This window comes from Schistocerca cancellata, chromosome 1, assembly GCF_023864275.1.
Source record: "Schistocerca cancellata isolate TAMUIC-IGC-003103 chromosome 1, iqSchCanc2.1, whole genome shotgun sequence".
Lineage (NCBI taxonomy): Eukaryota > Metazoa > Arthropoda > Insecta > Orthoptera > Acrididae > Schistocerca > Schistocerca cancellata.
The window spans coordinates 59,559,028-59,577,583 of NC_064626.1; the positions used below are offsets into that span (position 1 = coordinate 59,559,028).

General features: G+C 43.5%; 1 non-coding gene across 1 annotated transcript; it reads left to right on the forward strand.

The window, feature by feature from the left end:
- Nucleotides 1-9,541: 9,541 nt before the first annotated feature.
- On the forward strand, nucleotides 9,542-9,615 carry Trnap-cgg (transfer RNA proline (anticodon CGG)). The gene has a single exon. It is a non-coding gene; the product is annotated as a tRNA-Pro (tRNA).
- Nucleotides 9,616-18,556: the final 8,941 nt, after the last annotated feature.

Sequence of the window (18,556 nt, forward strand, 5' to 3'; positions counted from 1 at the left end):
CTCAAGCGCTGTCCACCAGAACCTGCTACGCATCCTGAGCGCTCTCAAGACTTAAGGCCCTTTCATTAGCTTCTCGAATTGCCTTTTTGTGTTGTAAGCTCCAGTAATCTGTAACCCAGTTTCTAAGCTCACCAACACTGTTCGGTCACCCAGTCTAGGCATTACGTATGTTGGGATAGTTCATGTGAAACTGACACGGCCGATTTACTTTCTGGTCCTTTTTCAGTCCACGCTTGTGCGTCGTCTCTAATAACCTTGTTATCCACGAGATGTTGAAGCCCTATCTCCTTCACAAAGTCTAGTAGCGTCTTCTGGTGCCTCATAGGCATTCAGGACGTTGAACAATGCTTAATAACTCCCGCTAAGCAATGGAAGTCTTCTTCTGGATGATTCTCTTCGCCGCTGGTCATAAATTCAATACGAAGTGATATTCGACATATTCTGCTCTTCAGAGAGAACTAAGTTTCGCGTTGCTAAATGTTCGGCTTACACGTTTAACTGCTGCTTTCTCTCTCTGTGTTTGTGTGGCAAGAGTGCAATTTAATATTGTGGAACTGTTGTTAAGAAAATACAGTAGAACAGAAAGAGAAACTGATGACGTGTTGGACAAAAATTACTCTGTTGTCACGAACAAAAAAGGTACCAGACCATCAAATTTTATATTGCGGTAAGTAATGAAAGGCAGATGGAAGCAAGATTGGAAAAAGCCTTCGAGAATTTAAGATGATTGAATGATTTCACAGTCCTCACAGGATCTGAACTAAAGTGTAGAGAAAGGCGAATTATACACAAAAACTACAAACCTTAAGTGGCAGTAATAAAAATGGAAGGGAAGGAAGGCAAGTTCATGTTAGGATTAGTGTAAAGTGGGGCTGCAGTTTTAATCTGTTCCCCGGAGAAGCAGTCATGAAACTGAGAGTATTTTTAGGAAAATCAATAAAAAGTGAGTGGGGACAGGTGGAAAGTAATGTTATTATTTGTAGATGACGTAATCCTTCTGGATAGATGTGATCCAGATTTAGAGCTGTTCAAAGAAATAAGCAGGATAAGTAGTACTAAATACATATAAATGTCAAACTAAGCGAAGGTGAGGAAGGACTCAGCAGTGAAAGAAGTGAATGAATTCTCTCTAGGAAGCACAATTATAAGAATGACTGAAGCAAAGATGCAGACAAAAAATATGTTAAATGTTTATTATTTCATATGTAATCGTAATAATTGTCGGACATGGGTATCCATCCACAATTTATTTTTCTCCTGGAACCCACTAATATCTCTAATGTTTTTCGGTACACATCGGATAATTAACTGCAAATGGGAACCCGTGTCCTAAACCATCATCCATCAAGGCAACAGAGCATCACACTGATGGCAGACAAGGTCTGTCTACGTAGCGGCTAACTCCATCTTCTCCACTGGCGAATATGGCAACCATGCGCGAACACTGAAGAACAGACAACATTGCGAGACGTTCCGCTTACGGCCCATCAGCATACAATGTTACGTTTGCCGACTAGTTAGTGGCAGGTGACTGCGCCTATAACTTCGACGTTATGTGGCATCGTTGGATGAAGTTTCCGGACACCGGTTCCTGTTCTATGATTTTTCCCTCGAGACATCCTCTACAGCGCCTCAAAGTTCGTCGCAACAGTTGCTAGACACGTTAGGCACATTGAAAAAGACTTAACAGGTTTTGATGAATGAAACTTTTATAGTTTACCACTATGGTCTACCCGATTATTGGCATTGGCAAACGTGATGAGTTGCAAAGTTTTAAACTTCGCGCGGCACTTGCATTCGGTGGGCGATGTTAGGGAGAAAAGAAAGGAAGGATGACTAGGGTTAAACATTTTGTCGACCATAGGTCATTGGAGACGGAACAGAAGTTAGGATTGGATTGGATGGGGAAGGAAACCGACTGTCTCAATCATTCTAAGGAAATAACGGAAAAGTTAAATCAGGATGACAGAAATAGGTTTTTAATTACCATGTGTCACCTTCATAAAAGTAAGATACTGGTTGATCCATATAGAAAGTATATTAAGCAAAGGCCAGTGTGATTGCACAAAATATAACGTAAAGCATGTGCTGCCTCTAGGAAGGTGTTTTCCATTACGGACTGTATACCAAGGGTGTTTCCATAGCAGTTTGAATCTGTTGCCAACAATTAAGATAAGTTTTGTCTCTATGTAAAAAATAAAAAAATTAAATATAAATAAAAGCGAGAGTAAGGAAACAGAATTATATTTAGTTACTGTACGAGAACGCCTTCTCTACTCTAATATCACGACAGAACGTACTCAAGAACTTGGCTGCAATGCAATCCCTACCACAATTATTCTTCCAGTCACTCACCATCAAATGTTTACCTTACTCGCCCCTTAGGAGCTTTAGTATCCCAGAAATCGTCATGTATGGTCGCAGAGAACTTACATGATGTATTTTACGTTACACTGAACATAAAATACTGGTGGTGCACTCGGATTCGAGCACAGATCTACGCATTCACGGGACTGACGCCTGCGGGATGACAGAGCGTTCCAGCATTTCATCCATACCACAAGATTTCAAAGTTTTCATGGTCTCTAAAAAAAAAGAAATGCTTGCCTGGGTTCGAATTCTGGTCAGGCACAAAGCCTTTCATCCCGTCAAGCCGTAGCTCGTTTACACCAAGCTATTGGTGAAAAACAAAAAACTTCTGCAACTTTCCAACAACAACGACTGGTACCAGTTTCGACTCCCACTCAGAATAGAGCTTCTGATCACGTCATTTTGGGTTCAAACATATCACACTTAGCTCCTGATGAAAAGCAATTGAATAGCAGTGTCTCGTGGTGTGTAGTCCATCACAATAATAAGTGTGGGATTTGGTCAACAGTCACGACAGAACTTTTCGTCATGTTGTTTCCAGTCAGAGGTGCCCATCGTCAAACAGATATTTAAGGTGTATTCGTCACTAGGAAATGACGGCGGTAGTTGTCGGATTCGAATCCCGGTAACTCAAAACATTTTTGTATCGTCATTTCAGTTTGTCATCTCATTACTGCTGAAAAAGTTGTATGTCTAACGTTTGACTGCGCTCAGTTAACAATCCGATTAGGTACTGGGTTCGAATCGACACCCAATACAAACTATACGAAACGTCATTTCAAGTTGAAACATGTGTACGTTTTGTTTCTTGTGACTGAAACCATATTTAAAATCTTCCATAGTTATTTAACACAGACTTTGGTTGCTGGGTGGTATTCCTGGGTCCTCATATGGGCCTTTACTCTAATGTAATAGAGCCTGGGCCGAAGGTGGGGGGAGTGGAGTTTATTACCTATTTGATAAGAATGGCCTCCATGCAACTTCTGCGACTGCGTCCAAGCCGGGCGTATGGGGAGTTGTTGGTGCTAGAGTTTCCTGGATAAGAGCAATATTATTCCCTGCGTCCAACAAATATTGTTGAAATTTTAACATTTTACAAGCATAAGCCATGCGGTTCGCCTAGATTCTAGCAACTTTGAAACCGTGAATGTCAGTTACAGTTTCACTTCAACATCAAAGGTGTCTATCCACATTAAAACTCTGAAAAGTGGAATGTCACTGTCTGCGTCCTGTGTATTATGCGTTGTATCTGGAGTGCAAATACCATCACCGACTTAGGTACCCAGGTACAACTCGCGACCCCTCCTCTCAACCCTACTTCCGCAAGTATCCCATGTGCTACCTTCGAAACTTCACAGAAGTCCTCCCGCGAAACTTGCAGGACTAGCTCTCCTGGAAGAAAGGATATTGTAGAGACGCGGCTTAGCCACAGCCTGAGAATGTTTACAGAATGGATTTTTCGCTCTGGAGCAAAGTGTTAGCTGACAGGAACATTGTGCCACATTACAACTATGCCTACGTAAGGCAAAAGCCACGAGTTCGAGTCTCGGTCCGGCACACAGTTGTAATCTGCCAGGCATTTTGATATCACTGCACACTCCGCTGCGGAGAAAAAAAAATTCGTTCTGGATTTCCGAATCTTTTGAGGCTTGCTGTTACGCCGAGGACGGCTTTTTGTTCTGACCTCTTTGCTCTCTCTCTCTCTTTCCTGTTGTCTTACGAGTACGTCCTGGTGTCGCTGTAAAATGCTTTTGGGCCTGTTCAGTGACGTGGTTTTCGGAGATTCGTCAAGCCTATATCCGCGTCCATAGGCTCCCATGTTGCGGTTTGCGTTCGATGCTTTACCAGGTCCATCTGTATTGGGCTTGGTTGGTGGTTTCATAGTTACCTTCGTGAGCCCCAACCTCCCCAGCGCCAACACCTGAACGCTCCAAATTGGTTTGAGCAGCACTATCATTACCCCTGTCTGAAGTAATAACTGTCGGGAAATTGCGTTGATCTAAAATGAGTACATGGGCGTCATTATTCTGTTCCAGTCGCGATGCAAAGCTAATGGGTGTTGACAAATAGCAGACGGAACGTATACCAGCAGCTCTTTCCGCATATGCAGGGTCTGGCGAATGCGAAATATTTCTTGTAACGTTCGATGTCGCATTTTCTCTGTAGACAACTTTGGACATTGTGTCTGCAAACAGTCGCACGCCGCGCATGTCCTCAGCTGGCAGTCGTAGCTAATATACGCGTTGAATCCCTGGACATCAATAAATGATGGTACATGTTGCCCAGATTTATTTTTAATGCACAGACGACACTGCCCACGTTAAACTATTTCAAATGCTGCCACCGTACATGACTCACAGTACACGATCACTATTTTTATGGCTATGAATCTTTCCAAAGCACACTGCATGCCACTGTCTGAAATTTCAACGGACAGAGACTTGACACCCTCAACCTTACTACTGAATGCGATACCACGACCACGACTTTAAGCACCTCTGCAGTGTGGGAAGTCTACCTTCCCAGGAAACCAGTTCACAATACGACCGCATTAAGGCACCATTGATCGTCCTAATGCGTAACACAAAGGTGACAAAGTTTTATTGCAATCATTCGACCTTTTTACACTCAATAGGTCGCCTGTAACTAGATATTTACGTTCACAAGTCGGCGTCTGTCATGTCCGTGCGGAAATACGGATCTCACTGTATATTAAGATGATGATATACCAGTTATACTGCTCTTTGAATTAGTTTTATTGTGTATCACAATGGGTTCATTTCGGCATATTGCTGTCGTCAGGTGCGCTGTTAACACATTAACAGATGATAATATTAATATTGTGAACTGTAACTATATTCGTAAAGTTACGAGAGTTATCCAGAAAGTAAGTTCCGATCGGTCGCTAAATGAAAACCACAGTGGAAATCCGATGCAGTTTTGCACAGGTATATTGGGCAGTGTCTCTAGTACACCCGTCGATCGCGTTACGTCGTTCTTTTTAGTTCTGAGCACACAGGGAGCACATAAAGATACCTAGAACAATAGTGTCTCCCGCCAAGTACGAGGGCATGGTGGGAAATTTCGCCTGAGCTATGCAGCCAAAATTACATAGCTGTCGTGCGTTTCCTCCTTTCAAGACAATTCTCAGCCGCATTCTGCAAGGGCAATGCAAAAAAAAATGTGTGTGAAATCTTATGGGACTTAACTGCTAAGGTCATCAGTCCCTAAGCTTACACACTACTTAAGCCAAATTTTCCTAAGGACAAACACACACACCCATGCCCGAGGGAGGACTCGAACCTCCGCCGGGACCAGCCGCGCAGTCCAATGCTTGCAGCACCTAAGACCGCTCGGCTAATCCCGCGCGGCGGGGGCAATGCAGATGCTCCTGCAACATCTTCAATTGGAAATATTTGATTACCCACAATACAGCCCGTAAGTGTCTCCCTCTGAGTTTCATCTCTGCTCACATGAACCGCTGGCTATGAAGACAACATTTTGGCACAGACAACGAGCTGTAAGCCAGCATAGAGAATTGGCGGAAAGCACTGGCGGCTGCCTTATATGAAGAGGGTATTGGAAAGCTGGTGTAGCGCTACGCAAAATGTATAAGTAGTAACGGCGACAATATAGAGAAGTATCTGGAATGTGTAGCCTAGTCTTGCAAGTAGAAAGTTTCTGATTTTCGCTGTGGTTTCTATTTAGCGACAGATTGGAACTGCCTTTCTGGACAAACCTCGTATTATACATTAGCCGGTGTTTTTACCTTACGAGTAATACCAATGATGCTGTATGCTGTATCCGTTCCAATTTGTATTTAGAAGCTGCTTGGACGTTCGCTGTATACGTGCTGTTGTACCTCATTTTTAGTTATACACATTAAAAAAAGGTTTGCATCACTTCGGTTCCGAGAGTTCTGGAACCTGTACAGAAAAGTAGAATACATATAATGTAAACATCATTTCTGCCCTTTTTTATCGCTCATGAAAACCACGCATTGCATGTTGTAACTCCGTACAGCGAGACTTTCAGAAGTGGTGGTCCACATTGTTGTACACCAGTACCTCTAATACCTAGTAGCACGTGCTCTTGTATTGATGCATGCCTGTATTCGTCGTGGCATACTATCCACAAGATCATCAAGGCTCTGTTGGTCCCGATTGTCCCACTCCTCAACGGCAATTGGGCGTACATGCCTCAGAGTGGTTGGCGGATTATGTGCTCAATAAAAGCCCTTTTAAATCCATCCCAGGCATGTTCGATAAGGTTCATTGTCTGAAAAACATGCTGGCCACTCTAGTCGAGCGATGTCGTTATCCTGAGCGAAGCCATACACAAGATGTGCACGATGGGGGCGGGAATTGTCGCCCATGAAGACGAATTCCTCGCCAATATGCTGCCGATACGGTTGCACTACCGGACGGAGGATGGCAGTCACGTATCGTACAGCCGAGACGGCGTGCTCCATGATCAACAGCGGCGTATTTCGGCCTTACATAATGCCACCCCAAAACAGCAGGGTACCTCCACCTTGATGCACTCGCTGAACAGTGTGTCTAAGGCGTTCAGCCTGACCGGGTTGCCTCCAAACATGTCTCCGACGATTGTCTGATTGAAGGTATATGCAACCATCATCGGTGAAGAGAACGTGCTGCCAATCCTGAGCTGTCCATTCGGCATATTTTTGGGCTCCTCTATTCCGCATTGCATGGTGTCGTGGATGCAAAGATGGACCTCGCCATGGACGTCGGGAGTGAAGTTACGCATCACGCAGCCTATTGCGCACAGTTTTGAGTTGTAACACGACGTCCTGTGGTTGCGCGAAAAGCATTATTCAACATGGTGGCGTTGCTGTCAGGGTTCCTCCGAGCCATAATCCGTATCCACTGCAGTAGTAGCCCTTGGGCGGCCTGAGCGAGGCATGTTATCGACAGTTCCTGTCTCTCTGTATCTCCTCCATGTCCGAACAACATCGCTTTGGTTCACTCCGAAATGCCTGGACACTTGCCTTGTTGAGAGCCCTTCTTGGCACAATTCGGATGCAATCGAACCGCGGTATTGACCGTCTAGGTGTGGTTGAACTACAGACATTACGAGCCGTGTACCTCCTTCCTGGTGGAATGACTGGAACTGATCGGCTGTCGGACCCCCTCTGTCAAAAAGGTGCTGCCCGTGCTTGGTTTGTTTCGTCTTTAGAAGGGTTTAGTAACATCTCTGAACAGTCAGAGGGACTGTGTCTGAGATACAGTATCCACAGTCAACGTCTATCTTCAAGAGTTCTGGGAACCATGGTGATGGAAAACTTTTTTTGACATGTGTAGATTAGTTTTCGCGTGTTATTTGCTCGTTTTATAGCTTGGATGACAGTTGATCAGCGATATTAGACGTTACCACTAGAAGTAGGTGTAGTGTGGAAATTCTGCTATCGTTTTATTATTTTTATGCCTGGTTCCGATTATGTTTTTCAGCTGAAATTTTGCCTGGTTTGTGTTGACGCTATGTTTGATTTCTATTTTTTTTATGTTCACGTAATAATTTTGTAATGGTGTATGATTTGTGATGTTTCCGTGGTGTTGTTATTATTTGTTGTACCTCAGACTGTGTTTATGCCGTTACTGTTGACGTGTGTTACTTAATATTCCTGGTTTGTTTATTTCACTGGTTTATCTGCATTACAATATCAATAAAGTTTTCAATTTTTTTTATGCTTGAAATCAATTTGTTAATTCAGTAAATTTAGAAGGTTGTAGTTCGCATGTGAATATATCTCTATCACGTCAACGATGTTCATGACTGCTCCATTTTGCGTAATATGGAGGAATTTCAGTGCTCCGTTTACGTAGTGTTTTTCTACTTGCAGATGTTGAAGGAATGAGGATGGGTTGTTTTCACTGCTTCTGGTGTGCTCCTTGGCTAAAATTTTCATATATATCGGTATCGCACTTTCAGACACTGTATCAATAAGAAACCGCAAAGAAAAGAGCGTCTCTTGCATAGGTCTTTAATGCACTGCAAGCACTGACACTGCAATACGCAATACACAAATACAGCAAGATAGCTTCGGAAACTGTGAAATCGAGATTGCGCTGTACGGTGTGCTTTTTTCACACAATCTGAGCACAAAACACGTGATCAAGTAATCCAATTACAGCGAGCGTAGCAGACGTGATCTATTCAGCCAACGACAATGTCGCGCACACACAAACTGAAATAAATACAGTCTAGAAATTAGTGGAGCTATAGCTAGCTTCATACGTAATTCTGGTTACGCTTTTTTCGGACAAAGATATGATTAGCCTCAGATGTAAGATATGTGAAATCGATGTGAATGAAGAAGCGATATTGCTTGGGAGAAATTTATGGGTCTTTTGTTCCGAATATGTCGTGGGTCCCATATCGCGATATCCGAGCATGTGATACGACCTGGACATAACAGAATTTGAAGGGGAGAACTTAGTGACATTGTTACTAAACCACCGCAATTTTTTTAAACCCATGTTTTATTGAAAGGAAATCGAAATTTTCTGTTTATGCACCTGTTAATTACAGTTATACGGTTTCCAGTGTTATTTCACATACACGAAAAGTACAGAATGTCCTGATTTGCACTCTGTATTGACAACTGTACTGCCCATAATGTTAGGTGGAATCTCGAACTGTTACGGTACCAATTGCAACCGTTAATTCTAGGACGATTTAGTGATCTAGGTTGAAATTTCTAAGAGTGAAATAGTGACTTTTATATTCTTCCTTGTTACAAATACTTGACTATTATTCTACGAATAGGTTGCGATGTAAAGGAGTGTAGTGACAGACTGATCTGTAGGGTAACCAGAGGTCAAGGTTAGGTAGGAATGCAACAATGTAGTTAAGCGTTGGCGTCGCTAACGCCTGTGACATCAAAAACTCTGGTTGTGGTAACAGACTTATCTGTTAAGTCAGGTAGGAAAGCAACACTTTAGGTGTTTCCAGAATGAGATTTTCACTCTGCAGCGGAGTGTTCGCTGATATGAAACTTCCAGGCAGATTAAAACTGTGTGCACCGACCGTGACTCGAACTCGGGACCTTTGCCTTTCGCGGGCAAGTGCTCTACCATCTGAGAAGCTTCTGTAAAGTTTGGAAGAGATACTGGCAGAAGTAAAGCTGTGAGGACCGGGCGTGAGTCGTGCTTCGGTAGCTCAGATGGTAGAGCATTTGCCCGCGGAAGGCAAAGGTCCCGAGTTCGAGTCTCGGTCGGTGCACACAGTTTTAATCTGCCAGGAAGTTTCAACACTTTAGGTGTCAGTTGGCGAAGCATAATTTGGGAAGTGGAACACAATAGAGGCCGTGATGTCGTAGGAAAGTGGGTGTTCAGTACAGTCCAACAAAGATCCAAAAATGCTTCCTTTCCATATCGCGATATCCCTAGAACATTAAAGGGGAGGACATGGTGACATTGTTACTGAACCATCGTAAATTTTAGAGCTCCAGATTTTATTCAAAGGAAGTCAAAATTTTCTGTTCATGCACTTGTTATTTACACTGATAAAGTTTCCAGTGGTGTTTCACATACACAACAAGTACAAAATGTTGAATTTCGAACTAAGGAATAATAAAAGAAAAGATTTTTCCTGGGACGTAGATCTCTAGCGACTGCTTCAGGTCATACAACACTCAAGGTAGTGACGGTTTTCTGCACCTTAAAGTTAACCATATTTTGAACGTAGATACGAAAGATGGGTCCATTTACACAAACAACGTGGACAGAATGTGGCAGGACGTCAGAGGTGAAAGCCCACCATATGGCAGAAAGACCAAACATTTCGCGAGTCACCTAGCTGAGTAATATTCCGTCGAGCACGTTGCCAGGAAGAAATATTACGTCACCCTTTTGCTGAAACAGGTAAACTTGCCCCGTCCTGCGGAATTGTACTGCAATAACTCTTTCGAAAAATGTTGCAATCACGACCAGCGACTACTATTCCGTGCCTTTCGGGGAAACAGATGCATCCTAAGCATTACTGGTATGTTATAGCCCCGCTTTGCTTGGTAACGGACATTTTGTACATTACATTGGTATAACTATTCGTGTTTCATTCTTAAAATTTTTCCTTCGTTTGTGTTTTCGCCCATTGAAAACGTGATGATAGGATTGGCTGATTACATTAAGTGTAATCTAATCTTATTCTGTGTACTGATTGGCTAACTAGATCATGTGTCCTGTGTCCATGATGTGTAACAAAGTTTTATTGTTAGCGCAATCTCGATTTCGCAGTTTCCGAAGCTATCGTACCGTATTTGGTAGATTTCGTATTTATACTTGCTTAATCCGCAAATATGCAGTTTCAGTGTTACAGACCTAGCATGAGACATCAGTGCCTGAAAGTGTTGTACCGGTATATAAAACGTCCACTGCTCTTTACATCTGATGTTGAACTCTCTGCCGGTTTGCTCTATGTAGAATTTGTGGCATTCGTTTCATAAAATTTTATAAATGACTGGTTTGTTATGAATGTCAATGGTCAAATTGTCTCTATAGGTTTTATTTTTGGGGCTGCGTCTGTTTTGATATGCGAAGACGATGTTGGTGTTTTTTAATAATATATTAATTTTGTTTGAGACGTTGCCTAGATAAATTGTGGTTCCGTATGTCGCTTTCTTCGTCTCCGTTTTGTGAGTCTAGGTGTGTTATTTCTTTATAAATATTGAGCCTTTTAGATTGTCTTTTAATGTAGGATAGGTTTGGCATAATTTTGAGGTCATAATCGTTTTCTTGGGCTACGTACTCTAACGTTTACATTCTTCTGAACTGTTTGTGTCTTAGTGGTACATTTATCAATCTGTTAAAAATGCGAATCTGTGGACTTAATGGGATGACATGAGTGTCCGCTGATAATACAGTCCATCTGTAGATTTCGAAATAATGATTGTTGTTGATGTTTTTTTAATAGTTAAGACGATAAACTTAATTGTTTTGTAGGGCACTTGTTCTATGGAAAATTTCATTTTGGGATGTAACTTATATAAAGAGCAGTATGACCGTTATATCATTAAAAAAATGGTTCAAATGGCTCTGAGCACTATGGGACTTAACTACTGAGGTCATCAGTCCCCTAGAACTTAGAACTACTTAAACCTAACTAACCTAAGGACATCACACACATCCATCATTACGACAAAATCATGATCCTACTAAATATGCAGTTTGGTGGTCTGCTGGAATGATTCTGCCTTGAAATGCTTAAGGTCTGGTTCACTCTTCAGGCGTTAATTTTAACGAACACCGAGAGACCCACCTTCATGTGTAGTAATACCAGCGGAAAGAAGAAGGCTTGCAACATGGCTCCAAATAGACATTCTACAGGGTATCCCTTCGCAACCTATACTGTAGGAGAAGCGATGTAGGCTGGCCCATGACAGAAGAGGAGGTCACAGCAAGTTGAAACTTTGTCATCAGTAAGCCTTCTTATGTTGGAAATCTTACGTTGTTAAAGAACCAGTCGTCATGTAAAGTAACAGGCGTGTCGTTGCTATAATCCATATCTGGCACGAAACCTTTCATCCCATTATTTCAAGCTGTACCTTGCCTACATTCAAATACAGGTGAAAAATAATCATGGGCTTTAGCAACCCTCTGCCAGTAATAAGATTGGTGGCGGTTTCGACATCCGGTCAGACGCAGAACAATTTATCACATCGTTTCAGTACATATATGCCGCGCTTACCTGCTGATGAAAAATAATTCAACAGCTAAGGTCTCTTCATGTGTAGTCCACTACGATGACATGAATGATGTTTTGCTGACAGAAATCAAGATTTTACTTCTATTCACGGCTAGAAAACTGCGGCTGTAGCTGCTAGATTAGAATCCCGGTAAGACAAAACTTTTTCGTACAGTCACTTCACTTTGTCATCTCACTTCTTGTCAAAACATTCGAGATTTAACATTTGATTGTGCGCAGTTAACAATCCGATAAAGTGCTGGATGCGAATCTCCTTCTAACAAAAATTTACGTCACGTCATTTCAAGTTCAAACATTCGTTCATCTTGATACTTGTGATGGAATCTACATTTAAGCTATTTTGTGGTTAATTAACAGTGACATGGGCGACTAGGTAGGAGTCCAGGTTTCCGGGTAGTATAAAAATTTTCGCCATTACGTTTCGAGTTGAAAGTTGCATTTCGAAATGTCATTTACTGTAACGAATTTCAGTTATACGCAATAAAGACTGCTCCATCTCAAATATGGTGTTCGCTGGTATTTGCGTTGTCGTGATATTAATTTGCAACTGCGTTAATAGCCATGCAGAGGAGTGAGCTCTACTGGTCTTTGTGTAGTCAAACGACTGTTCCGAAAAGAGGTTGGGTTCCATTGTAATACATCACTGCCATTCGAATCTGGTCCTAAAAATAAGAAAGTTGCTTCGCGTTTTCATAGAGTTACTTCACATTCATTCTACATATTTTTGTGCTGCTTTTTATTAACGCAGTCAGTAAGTTAATGGCGTATAAAATAGTTTCGCCAACAGAAAGCAAAAACTGGACTTCAGTGCAACCACTGTGGAGTGTCAGAGTAAAGACAATTCTCTGAAATAAATGAAAGCAAATTGAAGCTGTAACTTCATTCAACAGAGCGGAAATAAAGAAAATTAAGTAATTCTATTGCAGCAGTATGGCAGAGGCAATTAAAGTAACATAGTTTACAGTCATTGCACGCGACCGTTATTTATCGAATAAATGTGCTGAAACATTTCCCGAAAGAGCTGTTGTGGCTCTATTCCTACATTAATGGTAAACTCCCCTTTTTTGCGTTTGTTGCCACGGCACTCCGCTTGAATAAATGAAACCTCTCGTGTCACAGGTCTTTGTTTCTCCGTTTACGGAGGAAGAAGAAATTCCATGCAAGTAAAGCAGCTAGGAGGCCTAATTTGCCGCTCGAGCGAACCGTAATGGAAGTTTCCGGTACAAGCGTGGCTCTTTTGAAAGAAATTGTAAAGTCTTTTCCGCATAATTGTGTTTCTCCCTCGCTTCGTATTTAATGAACACCCTAAAAGCCGAAAAGTGTTACGTTTATTTCGTTTCACGCATTTTTACTTGCGTCGAGAATTTAACATGATACAATTTCCTGCCGTACATTTTCATTATTAAGTAACTGCAGATGGTCAAGCTTTTTCTCTGTGTTTCTAGTCCTTAGCTGTAATAAAAAATACACAAATTGACTAGAATGGATGAGAATGAATGTGCGTTTACTGATCACATTCTTTCTCCAATAATAGGAAAACCATCTCTTTCTCTAAATACTATGTCAGTCTGCTAGTACTCAAATTGTAAAATCGTACTCGACTGCAACAATTCACACTCAACAAAGCAAAACATTTACGACTGTTACTGGAGAACATAAAATCAAGAAAGATACTTTTTATGCGCAAATCAATAGATTTCAATATTAGAATAATATTTTGAAATAATTAAAACGAAGCTTATATCATTGGTAGGCTGTAGGAAATAATCTGTCTTTACGTAGTGTGGCGCTGAGAAAGGAAGCAGACATTAATCCCAAAATAAGGAACGCAGATACTGTAAAATTACTGTAGGAAACACATAATATAATTTATTTCTATAACCACCTTCACTTTTCAATAAACCATCATAGTAAGTGAGTTGCAAAACAAAGTGTTACATTCTACGTTAAACTTCCTATACATGCACCAGAGGCATTATAAATACATGTAGCACATCACTCCTTTCACTATGTCACTATTTCGGCCCTCTATATTAAGTGTGCTCTATGGATAGACATATTAATTCCACAGTTTACAGAATAACCAGAAGTTTTTTAATTTGGGATCTGCAAATACACACATACAACAGACTCCATTCGACGTAAATATGAGCATCACATCATACAGAAACTTACAGAGCACGCAATTTAATACGTTGTAGTAACTGACAAACCCACATTATGTGACAACAACAGGGATTATAGGATATTTTTTTATTACAGCCTGACCTGTTGAGACGTAACAATACGTCCATGTTAAGAGCGAAGCCGCACCTAATGTACAGTGAATTATATACACGGGTAGCAATGTTTGTTGCCTTTAGGTATAACTGTCTGTATTGGTAATTTTTTGTAGAACCTTTTCTATGTTTAAGTGTTTGGGTAAAGTGTCGGTGTGTCATAATCCTTCGACCATATTTTGGCATCCGGCATTACCTCGTACACCTCTCGTCAATCATAGTGCAATGCAGTGTTTCTTATTTGTCAAACGACCAGACAGAACGGAATATTTTTAATCTGACGGGTCCTTGACGACAATAGCTTTTGTTTACATTTTGGACTTGCCATTTAACAGTGTATCCGAATCAATGGGTGAAATTGTACAACTTTTTAGCAAGTATAGATTATCGTTTCTACTCAAGGGAGTGAGTTTTACGTAAATCCTGAAAGTACTTTATTTTTTTTTCTAATTTGCATAATTTCGGAGACAAACGATTCTACTGCAGCTTCGAAAGTAGGGTATCAGGTGTTTATCGTTTTAAAAGGATCTTTGTAATTTCGGAGGGTTTTATAGTTATTCTACATGATTAAACTAATGTAAATTGTAAATGAAGGGAAACTAGGTTCCGTTACAGTCAGCTGATTTAGAAGCTACTTTACGTTTAAGAGAGGTGCCACTGGACGATGACTCTTTGTTTGGCATGAATTACATAATCATGCTTGTTTTCTTTTGGAACTAAAGAAAGTAAAAGCCAGTCCAAGTGCAATTCCTCGCCGAGAAAGGAGCAATACCAGCTTGGTAGGTCATCTCTGGCCATTTCACGCCATTTCGTCTGCTGCAGGGTACGCTGTCATGACCGTCACATGAGTGCTTAGCTAGACGACACATGGATTTCTGCGTCACGGTCTGGTTCTGGATCGTCGACAAGGGACAATTTAGCTCTAGCCTCTGATACATGTTTGGAACAGGTGGACACAAGACGGATATAACGAACGATGGTGTAGCACCACGAGTTTTCAGGGGGTGATTAACTGTACCTGAGTCAATCATCAGAATGGCGTCATAGGAGGAGAAGCGCCCGTTAGCTTGATGAGCAGGAGCCGCGTAGCAACAACGTGTATTCAGAACTTAAGAACAATCGTTCAGGACGCAGAGACGTTTTACAGCTTCGGCAGAGCTTTTGAAGGAGCTGAATGGACAGGAAAATCTGGGGACTGAAGTCCCTGTTGCCCGACATCAACGCCCGGCTGCTATGGTTTTTGGGGAGGGAATGCTAAGTTGAAGAAACACTATCCAGCTGACTCAGTTGTACACCACCCAAGTCAGACACTGTTTATGAGACGGTGTTCAGTTGTATCCAGGTGAACAAAGTGCACCCGCTGACGCCATAACACCAGCCCACCAGCCCACAAGTATGAGACGAAGACGGCTTGCTGTTCAAGATGAAGCAATCAGCCGCTGTCTTCGGTTGCAGAGCACTGCACGAGCTGCCAAGCAGGGGCTCGGCGGCATCGTACCCTCGAGTCACCTGCTGGGTGACTGCCTTCCGCTGACTTCCAAGTGAGCCGTGGGTTCGAGTCTTGACCAGCTACCTCTCCAGCTGCTCTGTCGCTGCCCACTGGCCCGAGCTGGCCTACGTTGTTGGTGTCCAGTGCATAGAGTGGGCGCACATCATCGTCTTCAGCGAAGATGGAAGCCGCAGATTAGCAGCTCCTGATCCGGCGTGTTGCACGTAGCCGCTACAGGTACTGCTGAGCAGTCAGGACTGCCTCCCCCATCGCTGATGCTCGCGCACACCAGGGACCGTGGCCGACGACGTCACAAAGCCACCGATCTCCTCTCCAGCTATAATTCTCTCTCTGTAACTGTTATGCATGAAATACGGTCTTAACCAGGGATGTTTTACTGATGGTTCGCACCATTCAACTCCAGCTCACATACATCACTGTACGCACGTCCAGGCTGGGAAACGGGACGCCATTCTGATATCTCTGCAGCCATTCCACCGGCCTGAGTAGAGGTCAAACTGCGACTTCTGCGATGGGAAGGACCAAACTGCCACAACGGATCATCTCTCAGCGTTAATGTTGATCTTTCTGCAACCTCTGATGGACGCCACCTGGAGACATAACGGATGTAATGAGCACGTGGAAATTTCGTTCTAGTTCAACTGCGTCTTGTGATGTTATGATCATGGAGCTGACATGTGTGGTAGTTGCAATAAAAGGATAAACTTTGAGGTATAAAGGCCAAGTAAATGTATTGAAAACATTTTCCAACTATTTACAACACTTCTTAAAAAACAAGAAGTAAACAAAAATGTTGGTTGGTTGGTGGTTAGTGTTTAACGTCCCGTCGACAACGAGGTCATTAGAGACGGAGCCCAAGCTCGGGTGAGGGAAGGATTGGGAAGGAAATCGGCCGTGCCCTTTTCAAAGGAACCATCCCGGCATTTGCCTGAAACGATTTAGGGAAATCACGGAAAACCTAAATCAGGATGGTTGGAGACGGGATTGAACCGTCGTCCTCCCGAATGCGAGTCCAGTGTGCTAACCACTGCGCCACCTCGCTCGGTAACAAAAATGTTGAAAATATATTCTACACTGCGGGAAATGGAAAAAAGAACACATTGACACCGGTGTGTCAGACCCACCATACTTGCTCCGGACACTGCGAGAGGGCTGTACAAGCTATGATCACACGCACGGCACAGCGGACACACCAGGAACCGCGGTGTTGGCCGTCGAATGGCGCTAGCTGCGCAGCATTTGTGCACCGCCGCCGTCAGTGTCAGCCAGTTTGCCGTGGCATACGGAGCTCCATCGCAGTCTTTAACACTGGTAGCATGCCGCGACAGCGTGGACGTGAACCGTATGTGCAGTTGACGGACTTTGAGCGAGGGCGTATAGTGGGCATGCGGGAGGCCGGGTGGACGTACCGCCGAATTGCTCAACACGTGGGGCGTGAGGTCTCCACAGTACATCGATGTCGTCGCCAGTGGTCGGCGGAAGGTGCACGTGCCCGTCGACCTGGGACCGGACCGCAGCGACGCACGGATGCACGCCAAGACCGTTGGATCCTACGCAGTGCCGTAGGGGACCGCACCGCCATTTCCCAGCAAATTAGGGACACTGTTGCTCCTGGGGTATCGGCGAGGACCATTCGCAACCGTCTCCATGAAGCTGGGCTACGGTCCCGCACACCGTTAGGTCGTCTTCCGCTCACGCCCCAACATCGTGCAGCCCGCCTCCAGTGGTGTCGCGACAGGCGTGAATGGAGGGACGAATGGAGACGTGTCGTCTTCAGCGATGAGAGTCGCTTCTGCCTTGGTGCCAATGATGGTCGTATGCGTGTTTGGCGCCGTGCAGGTGAGCGCCACAATCAGGACTGCATACGACCGAGGCACACAGGGCCAACACCCGGCATCATGGTGTGGGGACCGATCTCCTACACTGGCCGTACACCACTGGTGATCGTCGAGAGGACACTGAATAGTGCACGGTAAATCCCAACCGTCATCGAACCCATCGTTCTACCATTCCTAGACCGGCAAGGGAACTTGCTGTTCCAACAGGACAATGCACGTCCGCATGCATCCCGTGCCACCCAACGTGCTCTAGAAGGTGTAAGTCAACTACCCTGGCCAGCAAGATCTCCGGATCTGTCCCCCATTGAGCATGTTTGGGACTGGATGAAGCGTCGTCTCACGCGGTCTGCACGTCCAGCACGAACGCTGGTCCAACTGAGGCGCCAGGTGGAAATGGCATGGCAAGCCGTTCCACAGGACTACATCCAGCATCTCTACGATCGTCTCCATGGGAGAATAGCAACCTGCATTGCTGCGAAAGGTGGATATACACTGTACTAGTGCCGACATTGTGCATGCTCTGTTGCCTGTGTCTATGTGCCTGTGGTTCTGTCAGTGTGATCGTGTGATGTATCTGACCCCAGGAATGTGTCAATAAAGTTTCCCCTTCCTGGGACAATGAATTCACGGTGTTCTTATTTCAATTTCCAGGAGTGTATATTCTATTTACAATACTTGTTAACTAACACAATTGAGCCGAGCTGTGGCTCACGTTAATGCTGTTGTAGGTTTCAGTCCTCTATTGGAGGTCACACCGTATCGTTTAGTAGACATGGTTGCGGTTGTTTGTCTTGTGTTGGCTGGCACCACTTGGTGTCGCAAGCTTTGCCTGT